Below are 21,553 nucleotides of genomic sequence, written 5' to 3'. Positions count from 1 at the left end.
ATTGGACTAGACGGGCTGGACAGCAAACCCCACAGATTCTGTCCAGCCCTACCACCCATCAGCAGCAGCACCTCCCCAGTTCTTAGACAGCAGCCATGTGCTTCCATCCTTTTTACATAGAGATCCTAACTCAGGTTACCATGCTCGTGGAGACAAGGATGTTACCCACTGAGCCATTTTCCTTTCCTCTGTGGAAAATTGTGGCACATACCTTCAGTTTCTGTATGCATTGGATAATAGTATTCTCTTCCTTTTCTTTGCTAAAATTGAATAGATTCACAGAAAATTTTGGCAAAAAGCTGGCCATAAAGTCAACTGACTGCCTCATGCCAAACTCCTCAAGCTTGACATCCTCTCACTGTCCTGTCCCTGTGCGTCTTGCCTGGCCTAGACAGCCCTTCTTTTTCTCCAGGGTCAAAAACAGGGTCAGAAGCAGATTGGCTCTGCAAAGCCAGGTACAAGCTCTATTTAAATGTAATTAAGGTCACAGGAAGCCCTTGCTGAGAAAATCTGCTGCGAAGTGCCATTTGGGATCCTGATCATCTGGTTGCTTATTCCGTTGCTCCGGGCTCCCCATTGGGTTTCTGAGAATTAGCGAATCAGGACCATGGGCGCAGTCAGAACTGTTCAAACAGGAGCACGAGGGGTTGAAGCAGACGTTACTGGCCTTTCTTCCTGACACCCTGTCCTGTCAGCTGCGGGAGTCCGAGGTGGCTGAGATTCACTGGCCCTGTGACCCCTGAGCCAAGGAGTTTCTTAAGAGATTGTAGGAGCCCTGGACTCAGACAAGTGAGAGGCCGATGTGCGGGCGTGGATGGGGCGGGGTTGTGGGAGGGGCTCTCGGTCTTTCAGCTCCCTGGAGTCCAATCCCACTGGAGCTTCTGCGCAGCTGCACCCGGGGTGTCTTGTGCGGGGTGGGGGGTGGGGTGATGAGCTGAAGGTAGGAGTAAGGGTGGGGTGAGCTGGGGGCGGAGCTGAGGGAGGGCTGGGTTGGGTATAATGGTGAGTGGACTGGGGACGGGGTTGGAGCCCAGCTACAAGTTCTCTGAGCAGCTAGGATACCTGAGAGACTTTGCATTCAAGAAAAATATTCTTTAAAACACTAAGTTGCCCCCTTGTGCCTGTGTTTGGCCTGACAGTAAGTTCCTTCGTTGGAAACGGGAAATCCACAGATATTTATGGTTGGCCTTAGAATAGAAGCGTCTCCTCTGAGGTAATTCTTACTAACCTTGGACCAGAGGCATTTATTTAAAAACAAAATGTATCTATCCACTGCCAGTACGTTCTCAATAGGGTTGGGGCCTGGAAATCGCCCACATACACACACCCCATCTATGCAGATGTTTTGACTGACTTGATCTTGTGTGTTATGCAGGTGGCCACAGCTGCTGTGAGTTCAGACAGCCCTTCACAGCCCTTCTCCAGATTCTTTCCTCCTCCATTCCTGTAGTGTTGCTGGTGGGTTAATATAGGTATCCCATTTAGGCCTGGGTCCTCAGTCTCTTTGATTCTCAGCGCTTTGGCCAATAATGCATCTCTTCATTGACTGCGGTCCACTGATAAAAGAAGATTCAGGGCAGCCCAGGTCAATGGTACAATCATTCTTTTTTGAGAACATGGCAACTGGTAGGTTTCCCATGCTCCCATGGATACCCCACACCCATGCATAGCACATATGGACAGCACAACCTGGGTTATCAAGAAAGGAAAAGACAAGAAGTTGTGATGGAGGAGTGGGAGGGACATGGGAATTGAAGGTAAGAAATGGGAGTAGACATGTTCATATTTCATTCTAAGTATGTATGAAATTCTCAAAAATAAAGTTTTAAAGTACAGCTGAAGGTTTCCTATGCCCTTATTTGAAAATGTTGTACTAGGGGAGAAGCCCAGTTGTGAGTATAAGCATCTGGAGATGTTTGTAGAGGAGGGTTTTTCATAGGAACTATTGAGATGCCTCAGTGGATAAGAGCACTCATGCATAAGCATGAGAAACTGGCTTTGGTTCCCAGGGTCCATATAACAAGTTCAACCTAGTCTCATGCTTTCCTGTAACCCCAACTCTGAGGCAAGTGGAGAGGACGATAGCAGGGGCCTGCTGGCTACCCACTTCGTAGAAAATATGCAAGCTCTAGGTTCACAGAGAGACCTCACTTTGAAGGAATAAAGTAAACAGTGATACAGGAGGATCCCAGTTCCCTCCTCTGGCCTCCAGATGTGCATCCACGAGTATAAGCACATGAAGATGCACATACCACACACACAATGTCTAAATTGCCTTTCTACTGCTGTAACAAAACACCATGTCAAAGGCAATTTATAAAACAAAGAAATTAACTGGGCTGTTTCTGAGAGTAAGAGTCTATAGTGATGGGGCAAAAGCATGGAGGCAGAACAGTTGAGGGCTCATGTTTTGATTCCAAGTAGAAGGCAGAGAGAGAAGGAGCACTGTAAATGGCAAGAACCGCTTGAAACCACAAATCCAGCCCCCAGTGACACACCTCGTCCAAAAAGAGCCACACCTCCTAATGCTTCCCAAACCTTTCCTCACCTGGGGACTAAATGCTCAAATATATGAGCCTATGGGAGCATTCTTGTTCACCAGAGAGGGGAAGGCCATAAAACACAAGGGTTTTCTTGGTAGGGAGGAACCAGCAGTATAAAGAACTTGATAACTCAGTGGTAAAGGACTCACTTGGTGGGAGGAGAGAACTGACTCCATACAAATGCCCTCTGACCTTCATACCCATGGTATGGTGTGCATGCACACAACTTTTATTTTCTAGTTTTTAAAAGAGATTTATGGAGGAGGAGTTAGAGGAATTTAGTAAGTTCAGCTCTTGGATCCTGTCTTAGTCAGGGTTCCTACTACTGTGGTAAAATACCATGACCAAAAACCAATTTGGGGAGGAAAGGGTTTATTGCTTACTCTTCCACATGACAGTCAGTCTATCCCGGAGAAACTCAAGCAGGGAAGGTACCTGAAAACATGAACTGAAACAGAAACCATGGCAGAACACTGTTTACTGGCTTGTTCCTTATGGCTTGCTCAACCTGCTTTCTTATATACCTCAGGACCACTTGCCCAGGGGTGGCACTGCCCACAGTGGGCTAGGTACAAACACATGAATCACAAATTAAGAAAATACACCCCATACTTGCCTGCAAGCCATTCTCAATAGAAGCATTTTCTCGGTTGAGAGTCCCTCTTCCCAAATAACCATAGCTTGTGTCAAATTAACATCAAAACTAACCAACATAGATTGTAAACGTTTCCCCTGTGGTCAGCCTCGCCGTAGAGGTGGAGTTCTGTACTTAGTGATGTTAGAACTGCAGACCTGGGAGAAAGAAATTTATAGAAGAAATTCTACCTAATATTTTGTCTTTACTGATGAGTTGAAGCAACAATTTCTAAGGTGACATGTAGAAATCTGGATAGTCTCTCATAAATCAAGGGCACGAAAGAAAACAGCTGAGCTTCATCATTTTAAGTGTCATCAGACAGATTTTTGGCTTATTGATTAAGAACATGAGCTATTATTTCAGAGCATCTGGGTCTAAGTCCCACAACCACATGGTGGTTCACAGTTATCTGCAAATCCAGGAAGTCTAGCACTCTCTTCTGGATTCTACAGGCACCAGGCAAAACAACCATACATATAAAAATAATTTTATTATCATTTTATTCATTTACAACTCATGTGTTGCCCCATTCCAGTCCCCCCTCACAGAATTCTTCCTCCCCCATCTCCCATCCCCTTTGCCTCTGAGAGGGTGTGCCCACCTTGGGCATCCCTCATACCTGGAGCATCATGTCTCTACAGGATTAGGAGCATCCTCTCCCTATGAAGCCAGACAAGGCAGTCCTCAGCTACATATTCTCCAGGGGCCTTGAACCAGCCCATGTATGCTTTTTTGTTGGTGGTATAGTCTCTGGGGATTCCCAGAGGTCCAGGTGAGCTGACACACTTGATCTTCTTATGGGGTTGCCATCTCCTTCAGTTCCTTCAATTCTCCCCCTAACTCTTCCATAGGGGTGCAGACCTCAGCCCAATGTCTGGCTGGAAGTATCTGCATCTGTCTCAGTCAGCTGATAAGTAAAGCCCCTCACAGGACAGCCATGCTAGGCTCCTGTCTGCAAGGACAACATGGCATCAGTAGTAGTGTCAGAGTTTGGTGCCCACCCATGGGTTAGATCCCAAGTTGGGCCAATCACTGATTCAGTCTCTGTTCCATTTAGACAGGAACAATTTGGAGGCAAAATTTTTGAAGGTGGGTTGGTGTCCCCATCTGTTCATTGGAGCCTTGTCCATCTACTGGAGGTGATCTCTTCAGGTTCCATCTCCCCACTTTTGGGCATTTCAGCTAAGGTCACCACCCACATTTCATCCTGGGATCCTCCCCCATCCCAGATCTCTTGGACTTTCTAAGTATATATATATTCCTGCAGCAGACAGGTGGAGGCAAGAGGGTCAGAATTCAGGATAGCCTGAGCTGCACAGCCATATGCTGTTTCAAGAAAACAAGCAAACAAAACAACAAACCCCAAAAGCAACCATAGACAATGCCTCAGTGAGTAAAGCAGCAGCCATGCAAGTGTGAGGACCTGAGTTTGAGTCCCCACTCACAACCACTTGTAATTCCCACACTAGAGCATGCCTTCCTCCCTGCATGGGCACAAGTATATGTGGGGCATATATTCTTGTAAGTACAGAAACATACACATAACTTTTTACAAAGAAATGGTGTAGGGAAGAGATCACAGGTTAGAACTACTTTCAGTGAATGGTTAGAGTTGAGCCTGTTCACATTGAGCAGCCAAAGGTTTTGCAGGTTTCACAATTCAACTTCCTACCTGCTTACCTTTCCCTCCCTGTCAATGATCCACCAAGCTAAATCAGAACAGTGAGAACTCTTTTATAATTTGTTTACTTTTATTTTATGTACATTGGTATTTTGACTGCATGTATGACTGTGTGAGGGTGTTAAATCCCCTGGGTCAGGATTGCAGGCAGTTATGAGCTGCCATGTGGGTGCTGAAAATTGAACCCGTGTCCTCTGGAAGAGTAGCCAGTGTTCTTAACCACTCAACCATCTCTCCAACACCCAGTGAGATGTTTTTTAAGCTTAGGAGCAGAGTCAACTTACCTTAAATGGGGGTTCCTGTGAACTATGGGTAAATCAAGATGTTTCTCCTATGTGTATCTCCTGTTTCCTATTTGAAATAATATAATGTGCCAGTTTTATAAAAAACCATCTCATAATTTATTTTATCATTTGAATGCAAAATGGTAATGTTCTTGTTTGGATCCTGAATGGAAAGAATGAGACATTGTGACATGGGGAGGTTGGGAGGGAGTTTGGGGGGAGGGTATTCCTGGGATATAGCTGAAAGAAGAAGGCTTGCCTATCATGAAGGAAGCTGTGGCTTAAATCCCCAGTGCTGAAAAAAATCTTGAGTTTTCCTACAACAATTCTTTAAATGACATCATGTGTATATACATGGAATCCTCCTACCAGTGAATACATAGAATGTGGTCACTCCTGGTATTTCCTGAAGTTGACCATTAGGTGCAGGGTTTTTTTTCTCTAACTTTTTAAAAATCTCTTGTGTATTGTATGAGTGTAGGCATGCACATATCAGTCAGAGGACAACCTCTGGTATTGGTCCTCACCTCCCACCTTATTCAAGGCAAGGACTCTTGTTCTCTGTTGCTTTGTGTGACAATGTGGTCCATAGGGTTCTGGTTTTACACTAATGAGTAAAGGGGTTTGGACCTTCCTACGAGGTTAAGGAGAAACACAAAGGCAAGGTATATGGCAAGGGAGTCCCTGCGTGGAGGCCCTGGGAGGCTGTAGTTTGCAGCTGTGAACGTGAAACCTGGATAGAAGTTAGAGGTGCCAGAGCCATGGGATATTTGCCAAGACGAGAGGAACCAGCCCAAGAGAGAGAAGTGTGTTGCAGAGAGCAAAGCCAAAGGAGCTGGTCATCTAAGTCTCTGACACTGGCCACGGAGGGAGCTACAGGATTTGGAGATTTCCCTGCTGGGTTTCAGTCTTGCTTTGCTCCAGTATTTCCTCATTCTTCCCTTTTGGAGTGGTAATGTATATTCTGTACCATTGTGTGTTGGAAGTATGTACTTTGTTTTTTTATTTTACAGGGAGTACAGTTAAGTAACAGCCTTGAGTCTGAGAAGACACTTTTGAGAATGTGAAAGACTATGGAAACTTTTGACTTTGGACTGAATATATTTTACATTGTGAGATGACCACAAGCCTACTGTGTCCAGGAAGTGGAATGTGCTGGTTTGAGTGAGAATACCCCATATATATCTTTGAATATGGGAATATGGTCTCCAGTTCATGGGACATTCTGGGAAGGGTTGGAAGATGGGAGGTGTGGCTTGATCCACCTCCAACTTGCAGATTGTGTTGTGGGCTTTCTGCCAGCAGTGGTGGTGCACACCTTTAATTCCTGCTTTTAGGAGGCAGAGGCAGGAGGCAGGTGGATGGATATCTTTGAGTTTGAGGCCAGCCTAGTCTACTGAGTGAGTTCCAGAACACCCAAGGCTACACAGAGAAACCCTGTCTCAAAAGAAAGAAAGAAAGAAAGAAAGAAACAAAGAAAGAAAGAAAGAAAGAAGAAAGAAAGAAAGAAAAAGAAAGAAAGAAAAGAAAGAAATAAAGAAAGAAAGAAAGAAGAAAGAAAGAAAGAAAGAAAGAAAGAAAGAAAGAAAGAAAGAAAGAAAGAAAGAAAGGAGGGAAGGGAGGGGAGGGGAGAGGAGGGGAGGGGAGGGGAGGGGAGGGGAGGGGAGGGGAGGGGAGGGGAGAAGAAGGAAGGAAGGAAGGAAGGGAGGGAGGGAGGGAGGGAGGGAGGGAGCTCTCAGCTGTTCCTACTGTGCTTCAACACCATGGACTCTAGCCCTCTGGAACCACAAGCCAAATTAATTGCCTTCTTCTATAACATGCCTTAGTTGTGGTGTTTTATATCAGCAATAGCCAAAAAATTGAGTAAAATTAGGATGGGTGTTTCTGAAATGCTAGTAACTCTGACTCTAGGTGATATAGTGTCCTCTTCTGGCCTTGTGGGCACCTGCATACATTCCCAAACACAAGAGCAAAAAGCAGCCACATCCCTTGCCAAAATATCACAAGTAGTGTCTCTAGACCAGTTGCTAATATTATTCCCTTAGGAAACCGGTTGAGCTTTGTCCCCATAGTCCACCTTGCTCTCAGCACGACTATTTTTCGAGTTCCTACTAGAATGGTCCATTGCTCTCTCCTTGAAGCATCAAACATCTTTTTAGCAATCTACAGATTCAATGCAATCCCCATCAAAATTCCAACTCAATTCTTCAACGAATTGGAAGGAGCAATTTGCAAATTTGTCTGGAATAACAAAAAACCTAGGATAGCAAAAAGTCTTCTCAAGGATAAAAGAACTTCTGGCGGAATCACCATGCCAGACCTAAAGCTTTACTACAGAGCAATTGTGATAAAAACTGCATGGTACTGGTATAGAGACAGACAAGTAGACCAATGGAATAGAATTGAAGACCCAGAAATGAACCCACACACCTATGGTCACTTGATCTTCGACAAGGGAGCTAAAACCATCCAGTGGAAGAAAGACAGCATTTTCAACAATTGGTGCTGGCACAACTGGTTGTTATCGTGTAGAAGAATGCGAATCGATCCATACTTATCTCCTTGTACTAAGGTCAAATCTAAGTGGATTAAGGAACTTCACATAAAACCAGAGACACTGAAACTTATAGAGGAGAAAGTGGGGAAAAGCCTTGAAGATATGGGCACAGGGGAAAAATTCCTGAACAGAACATCAATGGCTTGTGCTGTAAGATCGAGAATTGACAAATGGGACCTAATGAAACTCCAAAGTTTCTGCAAGGCAAAAGACACCGTCAATAAGACAAAAAGACCACCAACAGATTGGGAAAGGATCTTTACCTATCCTAAATCAGATAGGGGACTAATATCCAACATATATAAAGAACTCAAGAAGGTGGACTTCAGAAAATCAAATAACCCCATTAAAAAATGGGGCTCAGAACTGAACAAAGAATTCTCACCTGAGGAATACCGAATGGCAGAGAAGCACTTGAAAAAATGTTCAACATCCTTAATCATCAGGGAAATGCAAATCAAAACAACCCTGAGATTCCACCTCACACCAGTCAGAATGGCTAAGATCAAAAATTCAGGTGACAGCAGATGCTGGCGAGGATGTGGAGAAAGAGGAACACTCCTCCATTGTTGGTGGGAGTGCAGGCTTGTACAACCACTCTGGAAATCAGTCTGGCGGTTCCTCAGAAAACTGGACATAGTACTACCGGAGGATCCAGCAATACCTCTCCTGGGCATATATCCAGAAGATGCCCCAACAGGTAAGAAGGACACATGCTCCACTATGTTCATAGCAGCCTTATTTATAATAGCCAGAAGCTGGAAAGAACCTAGATGCCCCTCAACAGAGGAATGGATACAGAAAATGTGGTACATCTACACAATGGAGTACTACTCAGCTATTAAAAAGAATGAATTTATGAAATTCCTAGCCAAATGGATGGACCTGGAGGGCATCATCCTGAGTGAGGTAACACATTCACAAAGAAACTCACACAATATGTATTCACTGATAAGTGGATATTAGCCCCAAACCTAGGATACCCAAGATATAAGATATAATTTGCTAAACACATGAAACTCAAGAAGAATGAAGACTGAAGTGTGGACACTATGCCCCTCCTTAGATTTGGGAACAAAACACCCATGGAAGGAGTTACAGAGACGGAGTTTGGAGCTGAGATGAAAGGATGGACCATGTAGAGACTGCCATATCCAGGGATCCACCCCATAATCAGCATCCAAACGCTGACACCATTGCATACACTAGCAAGATTTTATTGAAAGGACGCAGATGTAGCTGTCTCTTGTGAGACTATGCCGGGGCCCAGCAAACACAGAAGTGGATGCTCACAGTCAGCTAATGGATGGATCATAGGGCTCCCAATGGAGGAGCTAGAGAAAGTAGCCAAGGAGCTAAAGGGATCTGCAACCCTATAGGTGGAACAACATTATGAGCTAACCAGTACCCCGGAGCTCTTGACTCTAGCTGCATATATATCAAAAGATGGCCTAGTCGGCCATCACTGGAAAGAGAGGCCCATTGGACTTGCAAACTTTATATGCCCCAGTACAGGGGAACACCAGGGCCAAAAAGGGGGAGTGGGTGGGCAGGGGAGTGGGGGTGGGTGGATATGGGGGACTTTTGGTATAGCATTGGAAATGTAAATGAGTTAAATACCTAATAAAAAATGGAAAAAAAAAAAAAAAAACATCTTTTTAGTCCAAAGTCCCCCACATGCCTCCAAAAAACTAGCATGAACAGGATTGTCACAGCAATAGCCCATCCCCTGGGACCAACTTTGTCTTTTCCCAGCAAATTTGTGTCACATACACTACTCTAACCCATGTGTCTGCCACCACCCTAGCTAACGTGGCAGTTTGTTCATGAGGACTCTGAGATGTAATTATGATAGGTTTCTGATTTCTGGAGCAGTTTATGCCCTAGTAAAACCTCTTTACTAGGTGTTATGGTACACACTTGTAATTTCATCATTTAGAAAGGAGAGGCAAACAAATCTCTGTGAATTTAAGGTCAGCCTGATCTACATAGCAAGTTTCATGCCTGTCAAGACTACATAGTAAGACTCAAAAAAAATAAATAAATAAAAACCCAAACCAAAACTTACAGGACCTTCTCAAGACAGTTCCTGGCTGTAACATTTGGGGCTTGCTGTGGGATGCAGTGTGCTTTTGCAACCTTCTGTGTTGTGGTAGTTGGATGAGAATGGCCCCATATCTTTGAATACTTGATCGAAATTGGTGGAACTGTTTTGGAAGGATTGGGAGTTATGGTGTTTTTAGAGGGAGTATGTCACTGAGAGTAGGCTTTGAGGTTTAAAAGGCCCACACCATTCCCAGTTATCTCTCTTCTCTCCTACCTCTACCCCCTGGCTCCTACTTACAGATAAAGATGTAAGCTCTCAGCTACTGCTCTAGCACCATTCCTACCTGCCTGCTGCCATCCTTCCCACCATGACAGTTATGGACTCACCCTCTAAAGCCATAAGCTCCAATAAACTCTTCTATAAATTGTCTTTGTCATGGCATCCTAGCACAGCAGTAACAAAGTAACTGAAGCACGTAGACTCATCAATACAGCTTTCTATACTGTTCTATGGCTCTTTTAGCTTTACCCCTTGGAGGGAAGAGTCCTCTTCCACTGGCCAAAGTACCAGATGTTGGGAGCTATGACATGCCATTCCTTAGGCTTTGTTAGTCTGCCTATTCTCATACATCAAAAGATGTGTGACTAAAATTTATCAAAAACATTCAAGTTGTACCTTTTCATATTTCAAACCATAATTTGATTATTGTCCATAGATAGTGGAAATCCATGTGTATTTCCACTTAAGTATTATTTGTCCCTGAGTCATGTAACTTCTGCCATTGTTGTACAATGTTTGTCATCATTAATTGGCCTTTATTTATGTGTAGGCTCATTTTACACATTATTCCCTTTTCTCCTGTTCTATTTGCTAGCCTCTTTCTTAATAGAATAGTGTCTTAAATAGGAAAACATTTGTCTTTGTTTTGTTTTGATTTGATTTTGAAACAGGGTCTCAAATAGCCGTACATAGCTTCCTACAGAGCTGGTGTGGGCCTTGAACTCCTGATCCTTCTGCCTCTACTTCCCAAGTGCTGGGATTACAATTTGCATGTCTGATCTTTCCAGTCATTGTTTACATTAAGCAAGCTATTGTCTTCTTGCTCCAAAGATTTTAAACATTGTTAGACATTCTTATAAACACTTAGTGAAGTGGGTTTCTTTTTATTCATTCATTAGTATACACACACATCTTTGAGGTGGTGGGAACTAACACTTATTTCTTAACTTGGCTAGCACAAATCTAACTGCAATAAATATTGGTGGGCAGTCATGTCTATTGAATGCTGGTATTGAATGCTGGTTTAGATTTCTTGGATTGTAACGAGATCCCTTTGAGAGACTTTTCTTTTTTTAATTCTCCATACTAGTTCAGGTTGAGATTAGATTAAATTATACAATCCACTGTAAAGTATTTTCTTTTCTTTTGGGGGGTTAGGAGTACATCAAGACATGGTTTCTCTGTCTAGCCCTGGCTTTGCTGGAACTTAGACACTGACCATCTCTATCTCTGAGTGCTGCAATTAAAGTGTGTACCACCACTGCCTAGCTTTAAAGTAATTTTATAAGACAGGAAACAGTGGATTGTTTTGTATCACTCCTCATTTTAAAATAAAGTTTTAGTTTTTCTCCATTCAGTACAATGCTTTCTGTAGGTTTTACTGTTTTTTAATTTTTTTATTGGTTATTTTATTAACATGTCAATTGATATCCCCCTTCCCAGTTTTCCCACTGAAAAACCCCTATCCCACCCACCCCCTTACCCATGCTTCTATGAGGGTGCTCTCCCAACCACCCAACCACTCCCACCTCTAGCATTTGCCCTATGCTGAGGCATCAAGCCTTCACAGGACAAAAGGCCTCCTCTCCATTGACTCCAGATAAGGCCATCCTCTGCTAAATACAAAGCTGGAGCCATGGGTCCCTCCCTGTGTATTCTTCAGTTAGAGATTTAGTCCCTGGGAGCTCTGGGGGCTCTGGTTGGTTGATATTGTTGTTCTTCCTATAGGGTTGCAAACCCCTTCAGCTCCTTCAGTCCTTCCCCTAACTCCTCCATTGGGGTCCCCATTTTCAGTCCATGGCTATCTGCAAACATCTAAATCTTATCAGTAAGGCTCTGGCTTGTCTCTCAGGAGACAAGCATATGAGGCTCCTGTCAGCAAGCACTTTGTAGCATCAGCAATAGTGATTGGGTTTGGTGGATGTATATAGAATAGATCCCCAGGTGGGACAGTCTCTAGATGGCCTTCAGTCTCTGCTCAAATCTTTGTCCCTGTATTTTCTTTAGTCAGGAGCAATTCTGGATTAAAATTTTAGAGAAAGGTGGGTGGCCCCATCTTTCAACCGGGGGCCATGCCTAACCTCTGGATATGGTCTCTACAGGTTCTCTTTCCCCTTTGTCGGGTATATCAGCTAATGTCATCCCTGTTGGGTCCTGGGAGTCTCTTGCTTTCCTGGCCTGTGGGACTTTCTGTTGGTTACCCCCAGTTCCCAATCCCCCATTGTTACAAACCTCTGTTCAAATTCTTGACCCTATGTATACCTCCCCCATCTCCTCCCACATGCGATCCTGCACCCCCTTTTTATCCTCTCCCACTCCTCTCTTCCTCCCAAGACCCTCACAGCCTCTAACTCCCACTATTATTTTGTTCCCCCTTTTAAATAGTACTGAAATATTCACACTTTGGTATTTCTTCTTCTTGACCTTCATATGGTCTATAAGTTGTATCATGGATATTCCAGCTTTTTAAATAAAATCAACTTATCAATGAGTACATACCAGGCCATTCTTTTGTGACTATGTTATGTCACTCAAGATAATATTTTCTAATTTCATCCATTTGCCTACGAATTTCATGAAGTCATTTTTTAATAGCTAAGTAGTACTCCATTGTGTAAATCTACCACATTTTCTGTACCTATTCCTTTGTTGAGGAACATTTGGGTTGTTTCCAGCTTCTGGCTATTATAAATAAGGCTGCTCTGAACATAGTGGAGCATGTGTCCTTGTTATATGTTGGAGCATCCTTTGAGTATATGCCCAGGAGTGGTATAGCTGGGTCCTCTGGTAGTACTATGTCCAACTTTCTGAGGAACTGCCAGACTGATTTCCAGAGTGGTTGTACCACATGATTATTTCATTAGATGCTGAAAAATCATTTGACAAAATACAACATCCCTTCATGTTAAAAGTCTTGAAAAGATCAGGAATTCAAAGCCCATACCTAAACATAATAAATGAAATATACACTAAACCAATAGCTAACATGAAACTAAATGGAAACTTGAAGCAATCCCACTAAACTAAGGGAATTAGACAAGGCTCCCCACTCTCTATTCAATATAGTACTCAATGTTCTAGCCAGAGAAATTACATGACAAAAGGAGGTCAAAAGGATACAAATTGGAAAGAAACAAGTCAAAATATCACTATTTGCAGATATCATAGTATACTTAAGTGACCCCAAAAATTCCACCAGAGAATTCCTTCAGTTGATATACAACTTCAGCAATGTGTCAGGATATAAAATTAACTCAAACAAATCAGTAACCTTTCTCTACTCAAAGGATAAATAGGATGAGAAAGAAATTAGCAAAATGACACCCTTCACAACAGTCACAAATAATATAAAATATCTTGGTGTGATTCTAACAAAGCAAGTGAAAGAACTGTATGACAAGAATGTCAAGTCTCTGAAGAAAGAAATTGAAGACCTCAGAAGATGGAAAGGTCATCCATGTTCATGGATCGGCAGGATTAACATAGTAAAAGTGGCCATCTTACCAAAAGCAATCTACAGGTTCAATGCAATTCCCATCAAAATTCCAACTCAATTCTTCACAGACATAGAAAGAGCAATTCTCAAATTCATTTGGAACACTTGTCTAGCATCTACAAGTGCTAGATCACATGTGAGACTATAAAGGAACTGAGAAATAGAAACCTTCTATATTACTGTTGGAACTGTAAATATAAAATGGTACATCCTCAAGCACCTACATGTGCACAGATGTTATAAAAGACAAAATGGAGAAACCCCAAATTATACAGCGTGATGAATGGGTAAACAAAGAGTGGCATATTAATACAATGGACTGGTATCTAGATATGAAAAGAGGTATGTAATACACTTATGTACTAAGTTCATTCTTTGAAAGTAAACAATCTAGTAGTGCTTTCTTAGTATGTCATTAAAATTATGCATCCATCACCCTATTTGTTTGAAAAACATTTTTATCTTTGAGTATAACATAACATGAGTAAACACTAAGAACATTAAACTCTATGAAAGAATCCAAACACTGAAACAGGAGTTATTTCTATATTAGATGATTTCATTTCTTTTTTTTTAAAGATTTATTTATTTATTTCTTGTGAGTACACTGCTGCTGTCTTCAGACACACTAGAAGAGGGCATTGGATCCCCATTACAGATGGTTGTGAGCCACCATGTGGTTGCTGGGAATTGAACTCAGGACCTTTGGAGGAGCAGTCAGTGCTCTTAACTGCTGAGCCATCTCTCCAGCCCCTTTCTATTAAATACCTAGAAAGAGCTGGGTAGTGATGCACATACCGTTAATCCCAAGCACTCAGGAGGCAGAGGCATGTAGGTCTCCATGAGTTTGAGGCCAGCCTGTTTTACAGAGTTCAGGACATCCAAGGCTATACACACACACACACACACACACACACACACAATCTTGAAAATCAATCAAACAAACAAAAAAAACCTCACAACCAAAAATCAATCAACAACAACCAACAGAAAGAGAAACATAAAGCAGAAGTTAGATTGGACCCACAGAAACCCCTACATATCACCGGTATTGGTGCTCTACACAACCTGATTTTAAGGTCCTATTTTTGAAGGTCATCAAAGAGGGATAGGTTGAGCTGGTGACTAACAAATTGATAAGGGGGTAGAGTTTGGAGGAATAAAGAGTAACTTCTAATGTCCACAGGGTTTCTTATCAAAGATAAAAATGTTTTTAAAACAAGTAGGTTGATGAGTGCATAATTTTAATGACATACTAAGAAAGCACTACTAGATTGTATACTTTCTAAGAATGAACTTAGTACATAAGTGTATTACATACCTGTAAACCCGTTACTATTGAAAGATTATGTTTATTTCATGTGTATGTATGTCTTGCCTACATGTATGTATGTGCACTGTGTGCATGTCTGGGCCTGTGACGATGCAAGAGGCTTTGGATAGCCTATAATTGGCTTTGAAGATGGTTGTGAGCTGCCTTGTAGGTGTTATTGTAGGTTGCAGGGTTTTTAGCTGACAGATATTGAGGATTTCCTTTGTCCTCCAGTAGCAAACAGGTTTCCTTCCAGTCTTATGAACTCTGGTTAGTAGGTTGAAGAGTCAAGTTAGACCCTAGCTCAACCTACTGAGCTCATACAGTGAAAGAGGAGTTCAGGCTAGATTGGTTTAGCATCTGTCTCAGCCAGCTCAGGCTATGTACTATAACACCACGGAGCAAACAGCAAGTATCAGGCATTGATGTCTCATGGCTCTTGGTGTTGGGAGGGTACGTGGGAGAGACAGAGGTAAAGAGAGTCAGAGACAGAGAGACAGAGAGAGTCAAGAAACAGGGAGACAGAGAAGAAAGAAGGAGACCAAGTCAGGAATAGAGACAGAAACACACAGACAGACAGACGGATGGACAGACAGACAGACACACAAACACACACACACACACACACACACACTTTCTTTGTTAGGATTTCCACTGCTGTGAAGAAACACCATGACCAAGCCAACTTTTATAAGGGACAACATTTGATTGAGTCTGGCTTACAGTTTCATCATGGCAGGAAGCATGGCAGCATCTAGGCACACAGGGTGCTGGAAAAGGAGCTGAGAGTTCTACTCCTTGATCTGAAGACAGCCAGAAGACTCTTCTAGGCAACTAGGTATTGGGTCTCAAAAGCCACCCCCACAGTGACATACCTACTCCAACAAGACCTCACCATGGGCCAAGCATATTCAAATCAACACACATACAGAGAGAGAGAGAGAGAGAGAGAGAGTGCCTCTGATCCTTTCTCTTTCTACTAAAACTCCATCCTCACAAGTTCACCTCCCAGTGCCTCATGGGGTCATGGCTACCAGCTAAGAGCATGGAGCTCAAGACTTGAGTTTGCAACAGGTTCCCAAGCTCAGGTTCCACTGACTTCTGTTGACACTCTCTCTGCAATCTGGCAGTCATCTCATTTTGACACACACAATCCCCATACATCTCTAAAGATTGCCATTTTAACAGCTTTTAGTAGACACCAAGAGGTACATGGAGGGCCCAGGTTCTGTCTTTCTGTTGGCAGTGTCTAGATGCTGTGAATATGCCCGCAGGACAAAGTCATGGGACTGAGAGTTCCAAGTCTGCTGTCCCTTCCGGGTGTCAAAGTGCCCTGCTCTCCAGACCTGAGAGGAGCAGGATCTGGTCCAATTGGGAGCCAGTGCCGAGTGCCCAAGGGGCAAGAGAAGAAAGGGGAATCTTACTTAGTGTCATGACTCTTTTAGGCAAAGGCCTTTCCCATGGCAGTCTGTAATGAAGCAGCTCTCTGAGACCATCTTAGCTTGCTGGTATTTCTATATTGAGGTTGGATGTCAGCACACACACTTTATTTAGGTGAACCAGGGATTCTGTGGTTTGGGGGAAGGGAGTGAGACTATCCAGGAAGGGAAGGTCATTGGCCGAAGGCTACTAGATGCTTCATTAACAGGAGAGGTATTCTAGGGGCTGCATTGTGTGTCTGACTGCCTCTGGTTCTCTCAGTTGGGGGCTGTGCTTCCATGTTCCAGAGCAAGCACAGAGGGCAGGGAGAGGGCAGCTCCACCTCTGCCGTCTCAGATCTCTGAGGTTTCCAGGGTTTGAGCATGCCTACCTCAGGAGTTCTTATGCTTGTCTGCTGACACAGTCCACGTGCCCTACAAGTCCATTTGACAGTGCACAAATCCAATTTTCTCTGCATTCAATTTTCTCAGGCTTTAGAATCAATTTGGATTTGTCAGGATTTTATTCCAAAGACTGTTAAGGGCCAGCCCTTTCCTTCCACCCTCTCCACTTGCGGGTTTCATCACCATGCAAAGGATACTGTGTGATACAGAGTAACAGCTTTTTATCTCTTTACAACAAAATCTAATTAGGCCTGAAGGAGACTTAGTGGACCACCTCCAGACTTGAAGCATGTCACAACTCTACTCCCTGATGAGAGAGCAGCGCTGTCTTTACATTCCTGACTGGCAGGAGAGGAAACTTCCGTGTCCTGTAGGAGGGTGTACTCTCCGGAGCCAATTGGGGCTGTGTATTTCAACTTGAAAAAGACTGATCGCCTGGCTGTGGTAAGCTTCTATTGTAGAATCCAAACCGAATACCACACGCACTGCAACCCTATAAACAGGTGCCTCTGTTGGACCAGTTTACAGATGGGGAGACAGACCTAAATATGTAGATTGTCCCAGGGAGTGGCAAAGCCATCACCTGTCACCCACAGGCAGTTCCCACATTTGGTGGCTAACCTGAGCTAAGCATGGTATGTACACCTTTAATTCCAGCACTCAGGAGACAGAGGTAGATGGAGTGAGTTTGGGGCCAGCCTAATCTACATAATGAGTTCCAGAACAGCCAGGACTATATAGAGACCCTGTTGCAAACCAAACAAAACACCCCAAATGAATAAATGAAATAATAAGCCCATCTTTTCTTAGGTTGTTTTTCATCAGGGAATTTTATCATAACAGCAAAAGACAGACTGACACGCTTCAATACCTCAGGGAGTTTTCAAGGTCTCTTAAAAATTATAGTTCAAGGCTGGGCAGTGGTGGCACACGCCTTTAATCCCAGCACTTGGGAGGCAAAGGCAGGTGGATTTCTGAGTTCGAGGCCAGCCTGGTCTACAGAGTGAGTTCCAGGACAGCCAGGGCTACACAGAATAACCCTGCCTCGAAGGAAAAAAAAAAAAAAGAATTATAGTTCAGCTCAGAGAGAGTGGAAGACTATATATGTGTGTGTGTGTGTGTGTGTGTGTGTCTTATCTATTCTATATGTTTGTGTGTGTCTGTATGTTTGTGTGTGTCTGTGTCTGTGTGTCTGTGTGTGTGCACACACTGAGGATGGCTCAGAGTCTAGTGATAGAACAAAGTCACTTCAGGCCTTCTGTCTTGGTATACACTGAGCTGGCCAGCATGCTTCTATCTCCTGCCTACCTGGTGCTTGGACAGTGGCATATTGGCCAGCTGCCTAGAAATGTTTAGGTGTCTGTACCTAGTCCATGTGAGTCGCTAGGCAGTGCACCACAGAGTGTGGCTTCCGGGGGTACAGAGGATCCCCTCTCTAGAGGCTGAAAGTCCATGATCACAGCTCAGCAAATCTGGAGCCAGGTGGGGCCTCCTGACACATAATTCACACCCCAAGGGGTGGAGGGCAAGGCAGTGCTCTGGGCGTGACCCTTAAGACACTGTGGTGTAGGCTCTTCTCCACACCACACAAATCCCAGGGCCCCTTGATGCCATCCCTATGGTGACACCTCACAGTGACTGGAAGAGGGCTACACTCACAGCAGCTGTCTCTAATGTGAAACTTGGATGCCAAAGTTTCCATAGATCAAGCTATATAACCTGTCCCTGTTGTCAGTCCCCAGCCAGCTGGTGACATCGTGGCCACACCCATCTATGGCAGGGAGGAAGAAGGAAGTATGAGCGCAGGGTGAATGAAGCCTTTTGCTTTTCAACCACATCTGCAACTATGGAATTGGGTATCAGTTCTAGAACCTTCAAAGGGTTTGGTGTTACTCATAAGAAGGGCCGTAGATACCCCTATGGGTTACAATAGTGGCCCACGTCCAGCCTGCCACAAGGCTAGGGCCTCTTGGAGGCAGACTCTTTGTGCCCACCCACTGGCTTCTAGGACCCCGCTCTGGGAGGTGGAGAAGCACAGTCTGGGGTCCGCACAGGACTGCCAGAGTTTGGCTCGGAATCTTGAGACGGCTCTGGTTCCCCTTGCCACACAGAGGTGAGTTCTCACTCTTGAGCACCACAGATGCCTATGGATGCCGAGGAAGACCTGAGAACGGAGTGGGGGTCCTACAGGCGGGTTCTGGCCCGGAACTGAAGGGAAAAAGAGAAGGAGGGCTCCAGCTGGTTCCCGAGGGGAAGACTATCCCTGGCTTGCTCCACAGCAGCTTGAGTTGGTAGTGACCATGGCTGGAAATGCAGGGAGGTGTTGGTGGAGATTAGACGTACCTCTCTTTAGAGGAAAACCTGTTCCATTGCTCCAGCATGGCTAATCCCGATGAGAAGAGACAATCCATGGTTTTAAGGCATTCATTTTAGAAAGGCAGAGAGAGGGAGAGAGTAGAGAAGTAGAGGCTGGCCATGGCTACATGGAAAGAGGGCAGAAGGGAATGCAGAAAGGGAGGTGCAAGAGCAAGAAAGAAGCAAGAGGGAAGCAGGAGTAATAGAGGGAGGAGGGAGCAAATAGCCCCTTTTATAGTGGGCCGGCCTACCTGACTGTTGCCAGGTAACTATGGGGAGGAGCATTCCTGCCTGTTGCCAGGTAATTGTGGGGGTGGAGCCCAAACAGAATACCAGGGACTGGGGCATGGCCCTATGTGACTGATGGCCACAGAAATATGGAGCTGAAGCCTCCTGTCAGGAGCTTTAGTGTCTGGGAGCATGGCAAACGGGCCTTCCATCCCTTGCAGGAACACCTACTGGGTCTCTGGGGTTTAAACCTAGCTCGACCAGAAAACAGGTTGCCTTTCAACGGCCCCACATACCCCTTTTTAGGTTTCATATGCATTATTCATAGGCCCTGCAGCATCTTGGGAAATCTAGACAATTGTCTAAGCAGTCAGCCAAATCCTAAAGGCAGATACCTCCATCCTATGCTGTCTCCTTTCTCTGCTCTCTGGGTCTCTGGGTCTCTTTCTCTGATTGTCTGCCTCTCATCTATATCCCTGATTCTCTGTTTCTGGCCCTGACTTAGTCTCTGCCCCAGGCATGATGAGATAAAGAACCTGCATTCCCCACCCTTTAGCACCCTTTAAGGATTACTTTATTTTGTATGTATGAGTGTTTTCCCTGTATGTATGTGTACATGTTCATGGCTGGTGTTCATGGTCACTAGAAAACGAGACGGGATGCCCTACAACTGGATGTACAGATGTTTGTGAAACCATGCAGATGATGAAAGCTGAACCTGAATCGCCTGCAAGGGCAGGATGGGCTTTTCACCTGTGAGCCAGCTCTCTAGCACGTCCCACTTTTTAAAGACAGGGTCTTCACCATGTAGCCATGGCTTCCCTGCAGCTCCCTAGATAGACCAGGCTGACGTGAACTCAGAGAGAGCTGCCTGCCTCTGGCTCTGCCTCTGCCTCTGCCTCACAAGTGCCACTAGATCTACATCCTCTCTCTTTTGAGAGAGGGTCTCAAAAAACCTTCTGTACCATAGCCTTATCCTCAGGCTTTTGATTCATGAGCACAGGAATTACAGATGTGTCCCCACTGGATCACTGTCTCTCCAGGAATTACAGATGTCCATTCAGGCTAACTTTATATCCTACAATTACAGATGTAGCCCTTTGGTTCACTGTCCATTCTAGGATTACAGATGTGTCCACGCTGGCTCACTGTATCTCCTGGGATTAAAGGTGTGTCCACTCTTGTCCCCATCTCCATGGAATTACAGATGTGTCCACTCTGGCTGAATGTCTCTCCCGGGATTACAAATGTGTCCATTCTAGCTCACCATATCTCCCTTGGCTTACAGATGTGTCCATTCTGAGAACCATATAAATGGATTTACAGATATGTCCACTCTGGCTCACCATATCACATGTGACTACAGATGTGTTCAGTCAGGCTCACAGTCTCCCTTGGATTAACGATGTATCCACTATGCTCCCCAAATAAATGGGTTTACAAATGTGTCCAATCTGGTGCACTCTCTTCTGTGAATAACAGAGGTATCCACTCTGGCTTACAGATGTCTGCACTATGGATCAATGTCTCTCCTAGGATTAAAATGTGTCCACTCTGGCTCACCATCTCCTGGGATTACAAATGTGTCCACTCTGGCTCACCATCTCCTGGGATTACAGATGTGTCCACTCTGGCTCACTGTCTCCCCTGGGATTAAAAATGTGTCCAATGTGGCTCACCGTACCTACTGGGATTACAAATGTGTCCACAGTGGCTCACCATTTCCTGGGATTACAAATATGCCAACACTAGCTCACCATCTCTTGGGATTACAAATGTGTACAATCTGCCTCTCCACCTACTGGGATTACAAATGTGTCCACACTGGCTCACCATCATTTGGGATTACAAATGTGCCACTCTGGCTCACTATCTCCTGGAATTACAAATATGTCCACTCTGGTTTACCATCTTTGGGATTACTAATATGTCTACCTTTGCTCACCATCTCCTGGGATTACAAATGTTTCCACTCTGACTCACAATCTCCTAGGATTACAAAAGTGTCCACTCTGGCTCACTATCTCCTGGGATTTACAAATGTGTCCACTCTGGGTCACCATCTTTTGGAATTACAAATATGGCCATTCTGGCTCAACATCTCCTAGAATTACAAATGTGTCCACTCTCATTCTCCATCTCCTTGTATTACAAATGTGTCCACTCTGGCTCACCATCTCCTGGGATTACAAATGTGTCTACTCTTTCTTACAGTCTCCTGGGATTACAAATGTGTCTACTCTGGCTCATCTTCTCCTGGGATTACAAATATGTCTATTCTGGAACATCATCCTTTGGGATTACAAATATG

At 44.2% G+C, this 21,553-nt stretch overlaps 1 long non-coding RNA gene across 1 annotated transcript; it reads left to right on the top strand.

Annotated features, from left to right (window-relative positions):
* The first annotated feature begins 661 nt into the window (after nucleotides 1-661).
* On the top strand, nucleotides 662-20,689 carry 1700026F02Rik (RIKEN cDNA 1700026F02 gene). Its single transcript, NR_045487.1, has 3 exons — nucleotides 662-789; nucleotides 16,909-17,103; nucleotides 20,531-20,689. It is a non-coding gene; the product is annotated as an RIKEN cDNA 1700026F02 gene (long non-coding RNA).
* Nucleotides 20,690-21,553: the final 864 nt, after the last annotated feature.

This window comes from Mus musculus, chromosome 8 (genome assembly GCF_000001635.26).
Source record: "Mus musculus strain C57BL/6J chromosome 8, GRCm38.p6 C57BL/6J".
Classification (NCBI taxonomy): domain Eukaryota; kingdom Metazoa; phylum Chordata; class Mammalia; order Rodentia; family Muridae; genus Mus; species Mus musculus.
The sequence above is the reverse complement of the archived record's forward strand: the minus strand, read 5'-3'. Positions and strand labels throughout refer to the sequence as shown.